Raw genomic sequence first — 21,041 nt, 5'->3', positions numbered from 1 at the left:
TGTAGCCAAATATAACATTTTATAAGTTTTTATACATAAGTAATTTCTGATAGCGTTAGTGGAAACACTTCATGTCTAAAGAGCATATTACAACAGGTTTAAACAGCTAAGATAAAATAAAAAAAAATAGAAAAGTGCAATCTTCCTAAAGATTATTGAGCTTTTTTGATGAGAGATGGGAATCTTTTTGTTAAGTATGAGAACTACAAAAGACTTTTAGATAAAAATATAATTTTAACGATTTACTACATAGACAAAATGGACAAGAATTCTGATGCACATCTTTAATATTAATAAAGTCTTTTAATATTGCTCATTGCCACATGTGTATAAAGTAAAGAACCTGGAGAATAAGAAAATAAGTCATTTTTACAGAGTTGTACTGTAATAAGATAAATTCTGTCCCTCTGGATACTCCAGCATCAGTTGTGAGTTAATAGAAAGTAGCCCAACCCTGCTGTCAGAACCGCAAAGGTAATTATTTAATTTAATTTAATGTATGTATGTATTTATTTATTTTTCCTTTTTATTCTCTCTATTATTAAGTCCTAGATGAGTTCTTCATGCCCTTTTGGAATAATTTAATTCAGCCGGACACTCCTGGGAAGGTTTACCATTTTTTAATGTTTTCTCCATTAGTAAATAATAGCTCTAACTGTGGTCTGCTGGAGTCCCAAATTCTTAGAAATTACTTTTTTTTCTTTTTCTTTTAAGATCACAGCAAAATGCGTTGCTTTTTAAGATATCTTAGCTGCTTCATGTTGTCAGACAGGTTCTATTTAAGTGATTTCTTGATTCTACAGGTTTGGCAGTAATCATGCCTGGTTGTGGTTAGTAGTGAAACTGAAATCAGCTTTCCAAAAAGTGTGATTATTCACAGTTAATTCATGGGGGGCAAACACCTTTTCACATAGATTGGTTTGGATAGTTTTTCCCCCCTTAATAAATGAAATAATCATTTAAAAAGTTGTTTTTTATATTAATCAGGTTATATTTTTCGAATATTAAAGTTTGTTTGATAATCTGAATAATGTAGGTATGACAAAAATGTAAAAATAAAAGAAATACTTTTTTACGCCACTATATATACAGCTCTGGAAAAATTAAGATATCACTTCAGTTTCTGAATGAGTTTCTCTGATTTTGCTATTTTTAGGTATATGTTTGAGTAAAATGAACATTGTTACACTACAGACAACATTTCCCAATTTCCAAATAAAATATTGTCATTTAGAGCATTTATTTGCAGAGAATGAGAAATGGCTAAAATAACAAAAAAGATGCAGAGCATTTAGACCTCTAGTGATGCAAAGAAAACAAGATCATAAAGTGTCTTGGCATGTTCTCCTCCACCAGTCTTACACACTGCTTTTGGATAACTTTATGCCTTTACTCCTGGTGCAAAAATTCAAGCAGTTCAGCTTGATTTGATGGCTTGTGATCATCCATTTTCCTCTTGATTATATTCTAGAGGATTTCAATTTGGTAAAATCAAAGATATGTATTTGAATCAATTCATATATGAGAATTATATCTCTATCTGATCATCAATATTTCTCAATGTAGATGATTTTTTTCCTAATGCACAGTTCTACATTACAGAAATTCCTCTGTAAATATCTCTGTAAAATAGTTTGTTGGTTTTGTGGAGTGGAGTCTGCAGGGTAGCGGAGTAAAGAAAAACAACTGGAAAAGCTGGAGGGGAAACGTGTCACAAGGCACAGCAGGGAAACAGACCTTCTGTAGGTGTAAAACAAGCCTGAAAAACAGAGCGTGCACTTAAATCCAACATTAATCCTGACACACTGCTAAATCATGGAGGAAATTAATGGTGATGAATGTGGCCTGTCTCATACTCAGCCCACACCAGTGCTTACAAAACTGCATCGTTCGTAAGTATTCTCCATTTTCCACATCAAGGAAAAGTGCTTTAAAGTGTCTTTAAAATGCCACTTGGATGACAGAGCTCATTCTTTCAGGGGAGGTTATCATGACTTCATTAAATCTGTGACCGATGCAGCTTCAGGGCATGCGGCCTCCTTTGAGAAAAACAACAACAATCAGACATTCTGAACAACTAATTTAAAACACTGATTCAATTCATTTCTAAATCATCTCAAACCTGCAGAACCCACATCTGCTCCCTCCCTATACAAATGAGAACACACATGTGCACACAACCCCTTCACACCCTGACTCCCCGCCCGCCGCATGCAGGAACAGCCCCACCCCTTTATACAGGCCAGAACGGCAGGCCTGCAGGTGTGCAGTCAATAGACGTTACCCATTATTCACCCGGAGCAATCACACGCTCCACACCTCCATCCCCACGAGAGCATGGAAAATGACTTCAGCTGCAGCGCAGGACCTGCCCCGGGCTAACGTGCAGCGGCGTGTCGAGGAGCCCCAGCTCAGCCTGACAGATCAACAAGTTCAACCTTATATATCTCTGGCTCAGTCCAAACCAGAGACTGTAAAAAAGATGGACGCGGTGTCGCCGTTCCCATTCATTTAATGAAAATGAAGCCTAAATCTTCCGCCATGTTGGCGATCCTGTACTCGAGTCTGCGCAGTAGAGACCAGAGGAGGGAGAAAGACTGTGGAGAGACAGCCTACTCATTTAAATAACCCCGCCCCTGAGGGCTTCCTCCACAGAGCTGACACAGTCTATGGTCCCACCCATACAGTCATTGGTCCCACCCCGGCAAGGTGTAACCCAGCCCTTTTACAATAACCACACCTTTTTAAATAGAGCTGAATAACGTTTAAAAAAATGAATTCTGTGGGGATATAAAAATGTGACAATATAAGCAGAGGTTACACTATCTGTTGCATTTAAATAATGGAGGTAGAATTACAGTATATTAGAAGAAAAAAAAAACGTGATTGAAAGTTGTCTGTTTTGCCATTAAAACCTATGGGGGTGGGTGGGGTTACACAGCTTTCTGAAACCGAACAGCAGGGGGCGCCCGACCTGTGGTGGCTTCACTTTTGAGAGACAATGCTCTGTCCAGCTATACACAGTCTATGGTCCAAACACATCAACACATATACTCAATACAGCTGTTTTTAACTGTTTTCCTGATACTGAAGACTGTGAGCATCTTCACCAATCACAGACCAGTTCAGACGAGTGGTCCAGCGGCAGCGGGTGTTTAAAGAATCATGTTTATTTAGGAATGCACTAACACTCAATTCAAGCTCAATACTGATACAGGTTTTTATTCATTTTGCCACTTTTACTTTTTATTTTTACATTTCATACATTAAATAGCCTATAGATACTTTAGTCTTACTTCAAAAAGCAATTATATAACTACCATTTACAAATAGACAAGTGGATATATCTATATCTATATTAATGCTATTTGCTCCTGCCAGTGCCATCAGTAAAAGTGTTTTCACTGAGGTGACCGAACTCCTGAACTGCTTTACTTGCCATTTTCAGCTAAATGATTTTGAACGGTTGCCATGAATTCAGCACATCTCTAATTTTATGCAGACCACATTTCAAGTGCAGTATGTAGTAACATTTTTGCATATTTGTGGGGCTGATGACCAGGAAACCATGAAAGCTGCTGTTATGTTCTATAATTATTTTACATCAGTATGTGTTGCAAAAGCTACAGTACAGAAAGTACAGATGATTTTATTTTTTTAAACACTACTTAATTCTTTTCTCTAATTGTAACTCTGACTGAGCTAAAAAAGCTGGCACAAGACTGAAGAGCCATCTCACACACAATACTAGCACTTTCACTCTGGGGAAAAAAAAGGACCATTTATGGACTTCATTCATTCAAGAGTAAAGAACGTTTTGAAAGTTCTTTAAAATATATAATATTTTACTATTTTTTACTATGTTTTTCATTTTTAACCTATTTTCTTTTAGTAATATACACAGTATATATATGTTCTGTCTTCTATGCTGCTGTAACGTTGCACATTTCCAGCTGTTGGATTAACAAAACATTATCTTTTATTATCTTAATATAAAGATTCTATAGCAATTTCTGAAAACTGTACATCACATCGTCAGTGTGTCTTATGTATGAATTTTACCAGTCAGGTTGTAAGGAGCAGTAAAGCCACTCAGTCTTTACTGACACAGTAGTACATCATTATACAGGAGTTTCAGTTTAGTTCTCCAGCACCAGGCCTGAAACAGTATTAAAGAAAATGCTATTTTTTAATAATTTCAGTTTTGTTTAGTTAGATGGTTTAGTCAGAATAATTAGTACTGGCTTTATGTAAGATTATATTAAGTGTATATCATTAGTAACTGAGCGGATTAATTAGACCTTGTAGAGAAAGCTTTGCTGCAGGAGCGGCCGGCTGTGTGAGGAAACGTGAGGCAGGCGACTGATACGACAGCTTAAAGTGAAGGGGTCACCCGGGGTCAACAGGACCTGTGCCCGGTCACTTCTACTGAAGAGCCACACATAATATAATATAATATAAGGTCAGTTCTGACCTTACACAAACCTCAGACAATAACGGGAGAGTGTGCACAACAAATAATCATGCAGTGTTTCTACCACTTCATTTTACAGTTTATTTAATTCCGGAAAATATGAACCAAGGATAAATACAAAACATCCATACAATACATATAATACATCTATTCCTGCATATTTATATAAAATCCACAAACCCAAATGTGTGCATCATACAACCACACAGAACCACACACACACAAACATGACAACGACCACACAAACAAACCTATATATATATATCTATATGACAACAGACTGAGATGAAAAGTCTCTGTTCTATAAACAGAAAGAGAAGATTACTGGATAGAAAGCAAACAATACCTAAACATGCCTCCCTCGTGTTGCCATGACAAACACAACTTCAAATACACAACAGTCTGAGATAATGCAACATATTCTGCTCATCTTCAGTACTATTCAGAGGGGATTACTTTTAATCAAGCAGGTTTGGTAATGTTATCATTAGGGGAGTATAGCTGTGATTTACACCCATTTGAATATGTATTCTCAGGTCTGTAAATAGTTTGTATTTTTTAATATAGGATAAAATGAACTGAATATAACCACAAGTGCTGTTTATAAACGTTTTAGCCATAATCTTATTTATAATGTGGAAATAACGAAAATTTTGCATTTTAAAGGATGCTGAGGAGGCTCTTTATCACCCAAATCTTATAACACACAAATATTGAACTTCTAAATGTCCCACTTCTGCACTTTTGAAGGTGGCCTACACTTAATGTGAACATATCAATAAGACCTGTTCGTACAAGAGCATGATTAATTTAACAAATGTCTTTTTGATTTTTTTTGTGGAAGCTGCTGTCTGCTTAAAGATTTAAACGAAATTCTATTTTTAATATTTTTAAATTTGGTCTAAAACTCTGATTACTTCTGTCTGTCAGAAAATATTTTAACCAAATGTAATGCCGCGGCACAATCCACACACTCTAACCCCACATGACGTCACCCTGCATTTTACATCACCGGTGATTTGCAAGTCTGTGACCTCACATGCTCACTTTTTCCATGAGTGGAAACCTGAGGCATGTGCCTGTGGCATTCTGCATGATCAGACAATCACAAAGCATCAGCACTAACCGAACAGAATCAGCACAAAGTGCTAATGGGAAAAAAGGAAACACATTTTTAATGCACACTTATAAAATATGGCTCTGTGAGCTACCCCCTCCTGTCAAAGAAATTACATTACAGTGATTTATTTTAGAGAAACTGAACCAACACTCTTGTCATATTATCATTAAGAAGAGATATAGGAATAATATTTTACTAAACCATCAGATTCATTTGAAAATTGAAGATTAAATGATTAACCAACTTTTTCGCACTAAGGCCCACCGGATTATAAGGTGCACTGTCAATAAACATCTTTTTTTCTGGTGCACATAAGGCACACTGGATTACATGGTGCATTATGCAACACTGGGAAGGAACAGGGGAGTCACCATGTTTTCCTTTTAATTCAGTAGGTCTGGCAGCTGGGTGTTGGTATAACTTTAAGGGGGGGGGGGTGGAGGTGGTTGGGGGTAAAGTTGAGTAAAGCTAAGCAAACTAAATAAAACTGTAATTCTTAAAAAAAAAAAAATCTCTTTTAGTCAAATGACCACTGGATGTTGATCCACACAGATTTCTCTCCTAAGCTTAAATTTTCAGATTACCAATGAGGCTGGGTGCAGCAGAATTAGCATTAGCGGCTAACCGCTAGGTACGATATACTCGCATATGAATTGTTAAAGAGTACGGTTAGCAGCTAATGCGAATGTTGCTCCAGCAGTGCTAACTGGGGTTAGCAGCAGGCTACAGGCCGATAATACTCGCCTTTGAACGGCGATTCCTGTGAGCAGAATCGCTAGAGCCTAGCTAGCGGCTAATGCTAATACTGCATCAGCCTTGGTGCTGGAGATACTGCCCTGAAACTCCACTCCTGCACAACAACAAAGTGGCTTTACTGCTTCTTACAACCTGGTAAATTATATACATAAAATTATATACTGGTAAATTATATACATAAAATGCACTGGATTAAAAGACACACTGGCGATTTTTGGGGAAATTAAAGGATTATAAGTGCGCCTTATAGTGCGAAAAATACAGTACTTGACAAATAAAATGAGAAAATTCACTGATTTCACTGATCGCTAACACCACCACCAACAAATAATTACAATATCAAAAGAACCTACAACTATTAAAAGGTAGTTTCTCAGAAAGTTAAATATGTTAGTAAATCGTACACATACAATCACACACCTTGACCTACCCAGGAATATTAAACATGAACCAGTTTAGCTTTTTGTGAATTTAACGATTGAATTTAATTAATTAAAACAAAATATAATAATAATTAAAAAAAACTAGAATCCACGAGCTTACATTTTCGCTTCTATGCGTGTTCTTTTTACTCCTCAGACACAGGCCTTCAGTCTGTAATCAGTTCCAGCCTTTCTAAATACACTGTTATCATTTCTCCTCCTGCAGCGCGCTCTGTATCTACCCTGTGATAACCAGATTGTAGCGTGCACTCTATATTTTTTCAGTCTAAAAACTTTAAAAGTAGATATCTGCGTCTGCACTGCCCTGCTAAACTGAGTCTAGTCCAAGTCTCCAAAAAAAAACATGAATGATCCTTTTTATATGAAGTGCATTTTAGTAGATGGAACACAACGGCTAAATAAAAAAAAACTACAGAAAAAAAGGAAAGGGATAATGTGAATTACTTTATATCGAGTTTCAAAATGATGTTGTAAATCTCAGCACTCTGGAAAAAAACCCAAAAAAAAAAACACCCTAATGTTAATTGTTGCACAAACCGCTGCCCACAGGGTGCCGCCCGCAGGACATTGCCGACAGGACACTGCTTAGAGAATCCTGCCCACAGAACCATGCCTGAAAGACAATGCCCACAAGACATTGCCCAGAGAACTCTGCCCACAAAACACCACCCTTAGGACTCACAGAAATCTGCCCACCGAATGCTGTCCACAGGACCCTGCCCACAGGACACTGGCAATAGAACACCACCCACATGATTCTGCCCACAGGACTTCACTGACAGGACACTTCCAACAGAACGCTTCCCACTGGACCATGCCCACAGGAGTCTTTTGGCTGAAAATTTCTTGATGGTGGACTGTTAGTAGTAACACTGAGGTGTTTAAAAACTCCAGCAGCACTGCTGCATTTGATCCACTCGTACCAGCACAACAAACACTAACACCTCATACACCACCACCTTGCTAATCACTGCTAATCCCTGCTTATCACTGCAGTGCTTAGAATGATTTTCTGTGGCTTAAATACATCATTAATCTAATGCAGACTTTGTGTTACTGTAAAACAGTGTAACTTGGTTTACAATTTACTCATGTTAATGTTAATAAATAAAAGTATTTTACCTGCTCTAACACATTTTTCTCAGTTCATGAAGAAAATATCATGTTAAACTGTTTATCGTGGACATGTGTGAGTATTGTGGAAAAAGTGACATTAATCAGCAGTTTGACTCAGCAGGCACGTCGGAACAGACTCTCTGTGACTCAGTGACGGCGTTAAGAGGCCACGTCTCCTGCAGTGATGATTAAATCCTCAGTTATTCTCTTTTTGTCTGTCTCTGTATTACAGGCTCTCAGTGGAATAGTGGTGTGTGGGTCAGCAGCCACATCATCAGCTCTGTTCCTACAATACAGATCTATTGAAAAGTGTCCCTGTAGTAGCACTGTCAGCATTATCATCATGTAGTAGCATTTATTATCCTAACTAAGCTAACAGTTGGCTTTACTATTATTCCATTCATAATTAGCCTGTTTTAACGTAACAACAGGGATTTGGCAGAAATGCTCTCTGGCTCATATATAGGAACACGCTGAAGGGCAAACAGGGGTGATGATGCTGCAGAGCTCATATCTACAAGTTTAAGTACGGAAATGATTGTTAAGCTGAGGCAGCAATAAACAGTGTCATACTGATCTTTTATCGTAAAAAAAACAATGATTTTCTGTTATTTAACCATTTTTCTTTCACAAGATCTTTAGTAAACTTGGTGGCCAGCATCATTTATGTAACGTTATTGACATTTCATCAGGTAAAATTATCACCAATCAAGTGCTGTCCTTAGGGTACCGCATGGCGTTACACAATCTTGTGGTAGACTTCCTTCTTCAAGGTTTCTTCCTCACTATATAAATATACCATTTTCCCACCTCCTGAACATCCCAAGACCATCACCTTGCCTCCAGCATTGGTATTGTTGGTATCTTCTCACTAATGTCCTTATACTTGGATTCATCTGTCCACAATACCTTCTTCTAATCTTCAGTAACCAATGCCTTCAATGTATTTTCTCTTTAACTTTCATTGAAAGTTGCTTAACAAAACTAATCAGACAGTTATATTTCCATAAGCTAAAACAGCACTCAAACAAAACAGCTTGCATGGCCTTAAATAGCACAGAACAGGATGTGTTTTGATGTCATCTCCTGCCATTTTGGAGGGAAACCTGTCAATAAAAGTCCCCAAACAAACACAATAGTTTCCCCACTGAATGAAGACATGGGTGGCATCCAACACAGCAAGCAATCACAAGTAAGTAGTTTTTTTCTTAATTCTTAGATTAATTATTTAAAATATAGTTTGCTGTGGAGGTGTCTTCAACTAAGAATTTTCATAGTCAAATCTGATTCGTCAGATTTTTCCTTTAGTCAACTAATAGTTGAATCAGTTTTTTTTCCCCCTAGAGCACCGTAAACGGGATCACCGTTCTCTTCTGGACTTTTTTTCCACTTCAAAGGATAAAAAAACCTAAAACACTCAGATCAATGAATAAACATGGTAGGTTGGCTTTATTTAGCTTTTATTTATTTATTTACTGAAATTTACTAAGAGAATGTTAAAAAAAAGAGTCACCCTCAGTGCAGTGCGCATATCGAACATCAGAAAAAAGGAATAAATAAAACAGGAATAAACAGGAATAAAACGGCTTTTAAAACAACAAAATGTGCCTTTATCTCTCATTTAGCAACATGATAGCTTTAAAATAATTCTCAGTTGGGAAATGTGTTGGCTAACTTCAAATAAAAATAACTTTAAATAAAATATGCCTGCCTGAAAGTATAAAAACAATTTGCCACACAACAGCAAAAAATTATAAATTAAAGTAAGGGTCAAGTAACAGGGTTTAAAAAGCAAACAACAACAACAAAAATGTTTATAGGCCTACTTGCCGAGACCCACCGCGTGCAGAATTCGACTTACCTGGCAAAATTAGATACGATTTGTCAAAAAAAAAGAAAAAGAAAAAGAAAAAAGGTTCATGACATATGAAAAGCCCGTGTTCTACAGCACCTGTGATCCTCGGATTTTTTTTAAGGTTGTGTGCCAGAAAAAACAACTTGTTGATGTTGAACGGATAAAGTGCGCTCCACAAAAACAAAGACATTTCATATAACAATTAATGCTTAGCAGCAGCCTTGGGCACCCCCATGCAGTCAGAATGGTACATTCGACTATGAGGTTCATAGCCAAATAGGGGTCCTCCGAATCAAATAGTCGAATCTGCGACTATTGCAGGTCACCCCTAGTTTGCTGAAACACATTTGAACATAGTTCTCATCAATAATAATAATACCAAATATTTAAACATTAAGCATTATATATTAATTCTAATTATACTACTTTCCTTTTCCTGTATTATTTCTTTTCCTGATTTATTCTCCTCTTTAAAGCAACAAAAAACTTTCTCAATTAATTATTAAAGATTATTTTGAAAAACGCATGTCTGTTTATCTAAAATGTCGCTTTTAAATCACAATGTCTATTTAGATTTTTAGATATAGTGGCAGAAAACAGCTCTGTAACACTATGTGCTGGATTCTTCACTAACACATCCGACAGAAGCACATGAAACATTTCCCAAGCAAGAACCCAGTTTTCTCCAGGATTCAGTCCATGAGAACCAATCCCCACTTCAGAAAGCTCTGACTGGTGGCTCAACTCAACTTTTAACGTTTTTCTCTCGCTTTACTCGCTAGCGCTCCTGCACCTGTTTCGGATTAGCGATGGAAAGAGAAGCAGGCCGCGCTGTAAAACACACTGGTTTTGGATGCGGGCCAAGGGCACAGTCGTCAGTAAAGCATTCAGCGTAATTCCCCGGTCTAAGATGCAGATCAGACAGCTTCATTCACAAACCGCACGGCCGTCTGCTGCAGTAAAACAGACAAAAGCTTTAAAAAAAGCACTGAGGCTGATGTGGGGAACTTATGTCATCTAATGAATATGGCTTTCAAACCGGCTACTTTCAAGAGGTGGCCTTTTGAAACCTTTTAAAACAGTTCCTCTAGTCTGGCGAAGGCGTGGCCTCTTCCCACAAAACACACAATCTATACAATACAATTTTCACTTACATCACACAGTGAACATGGTGAACCATCTCAACAGAGAAGGATAATTTGAGTTGTCAGTAACAGTTAGCCACGTAACGCTTTGGATGGGGGTGGAGAGGGAGAACGGGTAAATGACTGCAATTTTGCTGATGTTTTTTGCTAGACTAGAATTTCATGATGTTCTGAGAGATAAGTGATTTTAAGCACTAAAACACACTAAACAATGTAATCCTCTGATTCTTCACCAGCAAGGCTGGGAAAAAACAGACTCCACAGCATTTTCCACACAAAACTTTACTACTCCTTTATGGCAGGCTATATCAGGAAGCACTATGTGTTTATTTCCAGTAGTTTTTGGAGCACAGATATGATTTACTTCATCTTCCATTTTTTAAAATATGTTCCACTCAACCAGTCCAGCCAAGAAAAGCAGGATTCTATACCCAGCAGCTATCATAAACCGCTTTAAAGAAACGACACTTAAACTGCCTTTCTTAAATCAGTTTCTTATGCGCTCGGTTTATCTTCTATGTATCTACCAGACTTTATAACATGAAATGAGCATTAAATTAGTATTTATGAGATGTTTTGGTGTAAAAAAAAAAAATAATAAAAATAAATAGATGCACTTTTTTAAATACAATTTTAGACCATGACAGCAGTTGTAGCAGTTTGTAGGGGCACTGCCGTAAAGATTTGATTGCATTTAGTGACAAACGTGTTTGTGAGGTCAGGATGGAGGATTGGATGATCACCACTCTACTTTATCTCTAACTCATCCCACCCAAAAGTATTGGACAGAGCTTCATCATTCCAGAGAACACAGTTCTAACACTGATCCACAGCTCAATACTGAGGGTTTATTCCCTGGTACTAGACATGGAGCCAATAGGTTTATAGTTATCTGCTCAAGGAAGTCCTATTCTATTGGCAGTACTTCTCAACAACAGAGACTAGACAAGCTGTATGTGTGCGTTTGCAATGCATAGGTACATTTAAAGACATAATCTCCAATTTTACGCTATTAAATTTAAGACTAAATCAGGGTCTTCAGTCCTCCAGTGCCCATTTCAAGAAATACTGGTTTACAGTTTAAACAGGCTAAAACAACAGCGAGGGGGAGACTGTTTCTACTCAAAGCTGTTGACTGATTAGGTTAACAGATTAACAGATAACAGTACAGACAGAATCCAGTTTATTTTAAATTTCTAAACAAAACAACACCATCGAAGTTCAAGTGATGGCACACAACAGAAAACAGATAAGCTTATTGCCTGTTTTGGATAAATTGTTAGAAAAGTTTATGACATCCAGAATACAAAGCTATTTATACGAGAATAATTAGTCAGTAATTCCCAGCATGCTTACAGGAAAGGTCATTCAACATGCACAGCATCAATACAGATGATTGACGATTGGTTAAAAGAATTATAAAAAAAAATGTGAGCTGTGGATTTCTGCAGCTCCTCCAGAGTGACCATGAGCCTCTTGGCCGCTTCTCTGATTGGTGCTCTTCTTGCTTGGTCTGTCAGTTTGGGTGGACGGCCATGTCTTGGTAGGTTTGCAGGTGTAGAATACATTTCTATTTTTGGATGACCGATGCTTAAAGCTTGGGAGATGTTTTTATAACCGAACCCTGCTTTACAGTTCTGCACTCTGACCTGTCTGGAGTTTCTTGGTTTTTTATGATGCTGTTTGTTCACCTAGTGTTCTCTAACAAACCACTAAGGCCTCAGAACAGGTGCATTTACACACTAAACTAAATTAGTGTCTAGACCAGGGGTGTCCAAACTACGGCCCGAGATATTTTAGAAATAGAATGAAAGTTGGCCTGCTGTTAAGCAGGTTTTTATAAAGTGAGATTCAAAGTTTGAACGCTAGGTGTCAGAAACGGGCCAAAGAGTCTAAAAGCGGAGAGGGTCCGCATTTCTAGCGCAGAAAAACGGGGTAAAAGAGTCTAAAAGCGGAGAGGAAGCGCATTTCTAGAGCAGAAAAACGGGCCAAAGAGCCTAAAAGCGGAGAGAGTGTGCATTTCTAGCGCAGAAAAACGGGCCAAAGAGTCTAAAAGTGGAGAGAGTGCGCATTTCTAGCGCAGAAAAACGGGCTAAAGAGTCTAAAAGTTTCCGTAATTAAGGAGTTTAATATTAGGAGACATCATGAAATTAAACATTAATTTGAAAAATTGTTAGTTTACACAAAATTGTCAAAGATAAAGATAGTAAGTCACGTAAAATCGTGTGTAAATGAAATAATCTGGAAAAAAGTATTATTTAAAGTGGTATATTTCATTATTTGTTTTATTACAGAGTGTGGCCCGTGACTTCAAATATATTTCTCCTTCTGGCCCCCAACAAAAAAAGTTTGGACACCCCTGGTCTAGGCAGTTGATTGCACTGGATTTAGAAAGAAGGTTTTAGAGGTTTTAGAAAAAAGGAGGCTGAATACTTTTGAACGTCACACATTTCAGGTTTTTATTTAATAAATAAATTGTGAAAAAGTTCAAGAGGAATGAATACTTTTGAAAGCCACTGTATATTCACTATGAAGGTGAGCAACGCTATTGATGAATCCAACAACAGGCAAGCTCTGACCTGCACTGGAACCACTGTTCCCATTAAGGATCTACTTAGGGAACACCTAGGGAGGCTGAGCTCACTTCAGGCAAATCGTACGATATCCAGCAGCTTGTAAATACCCCCAAACCCAATTCCTGTTCTGGGGAATTAAGGATTTTAAAAGCAGCAGCCTGGCTGTGTTGCTGGATTTATGAGCCCGGCTACTTTCAGTGCCTAAACTCTTTATTAACTCTAAACACTTCTGGAAATTAGAATAAATTAATAAATAAAATAAAACTTGAATAGGTGTTTCTGATATAGCATATTGCATGTTATCTAGGCATATTGGGTCCATAGATTATTATATTTTATAATACATATATATTTTTCTTAAAAAAAAAACATTTTGTCACTTTGTTCCCTTAAAAGCACTGATTAATCAGATTTAAATAAACACCTGAATGCAGTTTCAGAAGGTAGACAGAAGTGTTTTGGTGTTTATTTAAATTAAGAAAAGGAATTTGGGAAAGTACTGAATTCTAGTGTTTGATAGCAACATTAGTCGAGTAGCTCCAGTGCTAGTCTTAGCTGACTGATCAGATCTTGTGTAACAACTGTTGTTTCCATCACAAGCCACCAAACCAAGCTGAACTGCTTGAATTTTTGCACCAGGAGTGGTATAAAGTTATCCAAAAGCAGTGTGTAAGACTGGTGGAGGAGAACATGCCAAGATGCATGAAAACTGTTCTATAATCTATCAAAATCAGGGTCACTCCAACAAATATAAAAACTTGATGAATGAATATGAACTTGTTTTCTTTGCATTATTTGAGGTCTGAAAAATCTTTGCATCTTTGTTGTTTTTTCAGACATTTCTCACTTTCTGCAAATAAATGCTCTAAATGACAATGTTTTTATTTGGAACGTGGGACAAATGTCTGTAGTTTGTAGAATTAAACAATCATTTTACTCAAAAATAAACCTATAAATAGCAAAATCAGAGAAACAGATTCAGAAACTGAAGTGGTCTCTTTTTTTTTCCAGAGCTTTATATGTTTATTGAGGCAGCATTATGTCAATTATGTAAATGTGTGAGTATAAATATGTGTGAGTCCTTGGTCTGTGCCTGGGCTGTAGATAGTTGAGAGTAGGGTGTGTGTGTGTGTGTGCGTGCGGGGGTGGGGGGTGAGTCATTGAGTGTGTGTGTGTGTGTGTGTGTGTGTGTGTGTTGGTTGAGTGCTGAGTGTCTACTGCATTTGTACTTGGGTTGTAGAAAGGCATATGTGTATAAATGTAAGTTAATGAAATACCACTACAATTACTACTACTACTACTACTACTACTACTAATAATAATAATAATAATAATAATAATAATAATAATAATAATAATAAAGATATTTTTTTATTGTACCTCAGTCAGATCAGCTCTTATATGAGAACTTGCTGTGACATCCCTGTACAGTGTTTAACTGTTTCAGATGACAGCTAAAAGACAGAAATAGCCCCACACAGGAGGAGTAGAAGGAATGTGTGTGGTGCTTCAGTGAGTGAGAGAGAGAGTGAATGACTGAAGTAGGAAGAGAGAGAGAAAGAGAATGACTGAAGGAGAGAGAGTGTCTGGATGAGTGGGGGGATTTGTACCTCTTGCTTGTAGATGCCTTTGTGCCAAGGGGTGGAGAAAGTAGGAAAAGGGGGCGGATCTATCCCACATTTACTGCTTGTTGAGACATTGTGCCAGAACAATTTCCATCATTATAGTGAGAGAGAGAGAGAGAGAGAGAGAGAGAGGGGGGGTAGACTGGTATGGCAGAAGTAATGGACAGCTCAGAGTGACAGAACACATACACATACACATACACACACACACACACACACACACCTTGTTGAGGGTTGAGAAGGCAGGCTGACCCAGCTGAGCTCTCTCACTCCTACTGAGAGCTCTGAGGAACCACCACCTCCCACCTCTGCTCCACAATTCTACTCAATTCTACACACTTTCACCTGCTTTCCTCACTGGAACACCTGGACCTTTTTTTTATTTCTTCTATCTGGAAGATTTTTTTCTAATAACTTTGGATAATTTTGTGTTTTGCAAATTGCTCAAGGAGACAATTCTACAACAGATCCACAGGAATACTATTTTTTAATTCATTTTTGATCTAATTAAAATAAGAATATTGTTTAAAAAAAGAATACTGTGGGCATCTCTCTGCCTATTTGTTTCAGCCGATCAGTTTCAGCTTCTTTCAGAGCGCCTGGATCCGTCAGCTTTTCACAGCCTCAGTGTCTCCAAACAGACAAAGGTTCTTAACTGGAAGTTCATGAGAAGTGTCTCCATTCACTCTGAGGACACGCACCAACAAAAGAGTAACAGCAGGAGATTACTGCGGGAACCGGAGCCTGAACTGCAGCAAGGAGACGGTGCAGGGCATCACAGAGCTCTCCACAAGCTGTGATGACTTCTACAGGACTCTGAAGAGAACCCGAAGAGCTGTTTGTGGAAGGGGTGTAAAACTGTCTGGTAAGAACGGCACTCTATTGGCTTACTTTGAATGACAGTGGCTTCCTACTAATTGTCTTACTAATAAAAGGTGCTTAAAATAGTTCTGGACCTGTAGTTGTAAACTAAGGATTTTAAACTGGTACGGGTATCTAAGCATCTAATATTCCTTAAAAAACAATAAATAAAATTGTTACCTGTTTCTGATCAGTATGGATTTTGAGCCACTCTGTGAACTGCTAACTTTTTTTTATTAGCATTGCTTTTTACGTACTGCAATTATGAACTAGTAGTGGTAAGAAATATCAATATACATAGTATTGTAAAATTGGGTTTTGCTGAACTGTATTATTTTTAAAAATACAGTATTATTATTATTTTATATTATTTATTATTATTTTACATGTAAACATTGGTGGCAGAAAGTGTGTATAGTGCTGCATTTAAACCCTGTTCTGTCATTCATTCCCACTGTTCTGATTGGATAAAAAGTTATCTTTTCCTTTATTTAGATTTTATAAATATTATAAATAATTTTCCTAATGTATATGAATATATTGCTAAATATATTGCTTACAGTATCACAATGTAATGGAATGTAGTGAGTTGTAACACCAGTATCATGATATGTATCGTCCCTTCCAGTTCTTGCCAATACTCACTCAGCCCCTTCAGAAAAAGAGTGAAGTCCCCAAGGCAGTTCACCACAGTGAAGAACTGCTGTTTTTAGTTCATTTCAGATAAAAAAAAAAAAAAAAAAAAAAAAAAATATATATATATATATATATATATATATATATATATATATATATATATATATATATATATATATATATATATATATATATATATATATATATATATACAGTTGTGGTCAAAAGTTTACATACACTTGTAAAAAAACATAATGTTATGGCTGTCTTGAGTTTTCAATAAGTTCTACAACTCTTATTTTTCTGTGATAGAGTGATCGGAACACATACATGTTTGTCACAAAAAACAGTCATAAAATTTGGTTCTTTCATAAATTTATTATGGGTCTGCTGAAAATGTCACCAAATCTGCTGGGTCAAAAATATACATACAGCAACATTAGTATTTGGTTACATGTCCCTTGGCCATTTTCACGGCAACTAGGCGCTTTTGGTAGCCATCCACAAGCTCCTGGCAAGCTTCAGGTCGAATGTTTGACCACTCTTCTTGACAGAATTGGTGCAGTTCAGCTAAATGTGATGGTTTTCTTGCATGAACCCGTTTCTTTAGCACTGTCCACATGTTCTCAATGGGGTTTAAGTCAGGACTTTGGGAAGGCCATTCTAAAACCTTAATTCTAGCCTGGTTTAGCCATTCCTTTACCACTTTTGATGTGTGTTTTGGGTCATTGTCTTGTTGGAACACCCAACTGCGCCCAAGACCCAACCTTCGGGCTGATGGTTTTAAGTTTTCCTGCAGAATTTGGAGGTAATCCTCCTTCTTCATTATCCCATTTACTTTCTGCAAAGAACCAGTTCCACTGGCAGCAAAACATCCCCAGAGCATAATACTACCACCACCATGCTTGACAGTAGGCATGGTGTTCCTGGGATTAAAGGCCTCACCTTTTCTCTTCCAAACATATTGCTGGGTGTTGTGGCCAAACAGCTCAATTTTTGTTTCGTCTGACCAGAGAACTTTCCTCCAGAAGGTTTTATCTTTGTCCATGTGATCAGCAGCAAACTTCAGCCGAGTCTTAAGGTGCCTTTTCTGGAGCAAGGGCTTCTTTCTTGCACGGCAGCCTCTCAGTCCATGGCGATGTAAACACGCTTGACTGTGGAGACTGACACCTGTGTTCCATCAGCTTCCAAATCCTTGCAGACCTGCTTCTTGGTGATTCTTGGTTGACTCTTGACCATCCTGACCAATCTCCTCTCGGCAGCATGTGATAGCTTGCGTTTTCTTCCTGATCGTGGCAGTGACACAACTGTTCCATGCACTTTATACTTGCGTATAATTGTCTGCACAGTTGCTCTTGGGACCTGTAGCTGCTTTGAAATGGCTCCAAGTGACTTCCCTGACTTGTTCAAGTCAATAATTCGCTTTTTCAGATCCACACTGAGTTCCTTTGACTTTCCCATTGTAGCTTTTGTAGCTGAGTCTAATCACTGGGTCAAATGAGCCCTATTTAAATGGGCTCATGAGAAGTCAACAGCTGTAGTCAATCAGAATCACTTACAAGAAGTGAAGAGGCCATGACATGAAGCTAATTTGATTGACACAACTCGCTACATCACCAAAATTGACAAATTTTGTTGCTGTATGTATATTTTTGACCCAGCAGATTTGGTGACATTTTCAGCAGACCCATAATAAATTTATGAAAGAACCAAATTTTATGACTGTTTTTTGTGACAAACATGTATGTGTTCCGATCACTCTATCACAGAAAAATAAGAGTTGTAGAACTTATTGAAAACTCAAGACAGCCATAACATTATGTTTTTTTACAAGTGTATGTAAACTTTTGACCACAACTGTATATAAAACAAAAGAAATTCAGTCCTCTAAATGGATCTGGGACAGGATGAGCACTAGTATCTCTTCAGTGGCATCACTCTTCATTCTTCTCACAAATTCTTTAGGTCCCTTTATATTTAAATGTACAGTCTATTTGAGGGATGTGTGTGTTCTTTTCAGAACAAGCATCCATTAACTGCCAATAAACACACACACAAACACACACACACTCGGCTCCTTATCAGATTGTTCTGGACACACACACACGCGCACACACACACTTCAGCACAACAAAGGAGCCCCGGCCAAGCGCAGACGTCACCAGTACACAGACCGGGGTTCTAAACTGGAGTGTGCTGGTTTCCTGCCAGCACTGCTAACCAGGGCAACAGTGCTCTGGTGGGAGTATTGGGATGACATGGAACATGAAGAAAAGATAAGAGGAGAGGAACAGGGAGGAGGACACTGATAGCAGACAGCCTGTAACATATCCCTCAGCTTTCTCCAGTGTAGGAGAGCCTGTTTCTGTGAATACAGCTAAAAGAGTTACAATACCAAACCTCTGCTTCCTCTATACTCACCACATCTATACTCATTACACCTACACTCAACATATTTATAATTACCACATTTATACTCATGACAGCTATACTTACCACATGTATAATCTATATTCACCACATCTGTACTCACACATCTGTACTTACCACATCTATAAATTAAAATTACCACACCTATATTCACACATCTGTCCTCACCACAGCTATAATTTAAACTCACCACATCTACTCATGACAACTTGTACTCACACGTCTATAGTCACTACATCTATAATTAATACTCACCAAATCTATACTCACACGTCTATACTCACCACATCTATACACACATCTACAATTTAAAATCATGACAACTATACTCACACATCTGTACTCACCACAGCAATACTTACTACATCTATAATTTAAAATCACCACAGCTATACTCACACATCTTTACTCACCACATCAATCATTTAAACCTACCACACTCTTTACTCACTAAATCTGTACTCACCACATCTGTACTCACCACATCTACAATTTAAAATCACCATTGCTATACTCACACATCTGTACTCACCACATCTACAATTTAAAATCACCATTGCTATACTCACACATCTGTACTCACCACATCTACAATTTAAAATCACCACACCTATACTCAAACATCTTTACCCACCACAGCTATATTCACCACATGTATCATTTAAACTTACCACACTCTTTACTCACTAAATCTGTACTCAGCACATCTATAATTTAAAATCACCACAGCTATAGTCACCACATCTATCATTTAAACTTACCACACTCTATACTCACTGAATCTGTGCTCATCACATCTACAATTTAAAATCACCATTGCTATACTCACACATCTGTACTCACCACACCTATAATTTAAAATCACCATTGCTATACACACACATCTTTACTCACCACATCTACAATTTAAAATCACCACACCTATACTCAAACATCTGTACTCAACACATCTACAATTTTAAATCACCACTGCTATACTCACACATCTGTACTCACCACATCTACAATTTAAAATCACCATTGCTATACTCACACATCTGTATTCACCACATCTACAATTTAAAATCACCACACCTATACTCAAACATCTTTACCCACCACAGCTATATTCACCACATGTATCATTTAAACTTACCACACTCTTTACTCACTAAATCTGTACTCAGCACATCTATAATTTAAAATCACCACATCTGCACTTACCACATCTATAAATTAAAATTACCACACCTATATTCACACATCTGTCCTCACCACAGCTATAATTTAAACTCACCACATCTACTCATGACAACTTGTACTCACACGTCTATAGTCACTACATCTATAATTTATACTCACCACATCTATACTCACATGTCTATACTCTCCACATTTATAATTTAAAATCACCACACCTATACTCACACGTCTATACTCTTCACATCTATAATTTAAAATCACTACACCTATACTCACACGTCTATACTCTTCACATCTATAATTTAAAATCACTACACCTATACTCACACGTCTATACTCTTCACATCTATAATTTAAAATCACTACACCTATACTCACACGTCTGTACTCACCACATCTATACTTACCACATCTGTACTAACCACATTTATACTCTCTACATCTCACCACATTTATAATTTAAAATCACCACATCTGTACTTACCACATCTATACTTACCACATCTATAATTTAACATCACCACACCTATACTCACTACATCTGTACTCACCACACCTATACGGCTCTATCTCTATAACTTCTGAAAACATTTCTTTAACAGTTGTATTACTCTACCAGTAATGAGCCAGTGGGCAGCTGGTGAAGAAACTGAAACCTAGCAATTTACGTGTATTTACAAGGTTAAGTGTATTAATGAGGTTAAGGTTACTTATTATTTAGATGTTTTATGAGGTTAAGTGTATTAATTATTTATGTGTATTTACAAGGTATTTATGATGTTAAGATTAATTAGTAAGACTAAGTGAATGTACTCACAACAC

General features: G+C 37.4%; 2 protein-coding genes across 3 annotated transcripts in view; one reads left to right on the top strand and one right to left on the bottom strand.

Moving 5' to 3' along the window:
* Positions 1-21,041, bottom strand: part of ralgps1 (Ral GEF with PH domain and SH3 binding motif 1) — a 148,373-nt gene that overhangs the window by 39,147 nt on the left and 88,185 nt on the right. The window lies entirely within an intron of this gene.
* angptl2b (angiopoietin-like 2b) overlaps positions 15,219-21,041 on the top strand; it is a 35,096-nt gene continuing 29,273 nt past the window's right edge. For both annotated transcript variants that reach the window (XM_015605509.3, XM_007247977.3), the window contains exon 1: positions 15,219-15,975. The gene's annotated coding sequence lies outside the window, so the exon portion shown is untranslated. The remainder of the gene's footprint in view (positions 15,976-21,041) is intronic.

The sequence above is a fragment of the Astyanax mexicanus genome, chromosome 12 (assembly GCF_023375975.1).
Source record: "Astyanax mexicanus isolate ESR-SI-001 chromosome 12, AstMex3_surface, whole genome shotgun sequence".
Taxonomy (NCBI): Eukaryota; Metazoa; Chordata; class Actinopteri; order Characiformes; family Acestrorhamphidae; genus Astyanax; species Astyanax mexicanus.
The sequence above is the reverse complement of the archived record's forward strand: the minus strand, read 5'-3'. Positions and strand labels throughout refer to the sequence as shown.